This window comes from Octopus bimaculoides, chromosome 8, assembly GCF_001194135.2.
Source record: "Octopus bimaculoides isolate UCB-OBI-ISO-001 chromosome 8, ASM119413v2, whole genome shotgun sequence".
Lineage (NCBI taxonomy): Eukaryota > Metazoa > Mollusca > Cephalopoda > Octopoda > Octopodidae > Octopus > Octopus bimaculoides.
Window position 1 is genome coordinate 92,956,491 of NC_068988.1, and position 697 is coordinate 92,957,187.

General features: G+C 39.3%; 1 protein-coding gene across 1 annotated transcript in view; it reads left to right on the forward strand.

Moving 5' to 3' along the window:
* Positions 1 to 697, forward strand: part of LOC106874588 (uncharacterized) — a 19,083-nt gene that overhangs the window by 13,349 nt on the left and 5,037 nt on the right. The gene's annotated exons all lie outside the window — the stretch shown is intronic.

Genomic DNA, 697 nt, shown 5'->3' on the forward strand with positions numbered 1-697 from the left:
TATATGTATATATATATAGGGAGAGTGAGAGAGAGAGAGAGTGTGTGTGTGTGTGTGTGTGTGTGTGTGTGTGTGTGTGTGTGTACACAAAGTATGGAGGTTTAGTTCATAGGTGATCTAAACGATTAGATACGCTAGGTAAGTGCTGTAACGGGTTACTAGGAGTCCAAGATTATAGACGAAACGGTAGTTATGGAGCCATTGCGGATTTTCGATGCAGCGGATATAATTGTTAAACAGGATAGCAAACATTAAGGCAAGGCAAACATCTCAAGGCGTACATAATATTATTACGGGAAGAAATTCAGAATCTTCCAGCTGATTCTGGGATATCTCCGAGTATGGGATATTCTGTCATCAGAGACAAATAGGGAAAAAATAGGGAAAATGAGAAGAGTATATATTAATGAGATGACGACATGGAGGAAGGGAGTAAAAGAATAAGGAGATGGAAAGAGAGAAGAAAAGGGAAGTGTAAAGGTTCATAGTTTAACTTTCTGAAGTTATAGAAACCAGAGCATGAGTCCTTAAGTGCAATCCTGCGTAGATCCATGTCAGTTAAATTCCTGATATAGTAGACATCCCAAGAAAAAAGACGCGAACATATCAACGTTCAATAACAGAATGGTAGCGGAGGTGGCTATTAAGTGGTAAAAGGAAAGAAACACACACACACACACACACACACACACACACA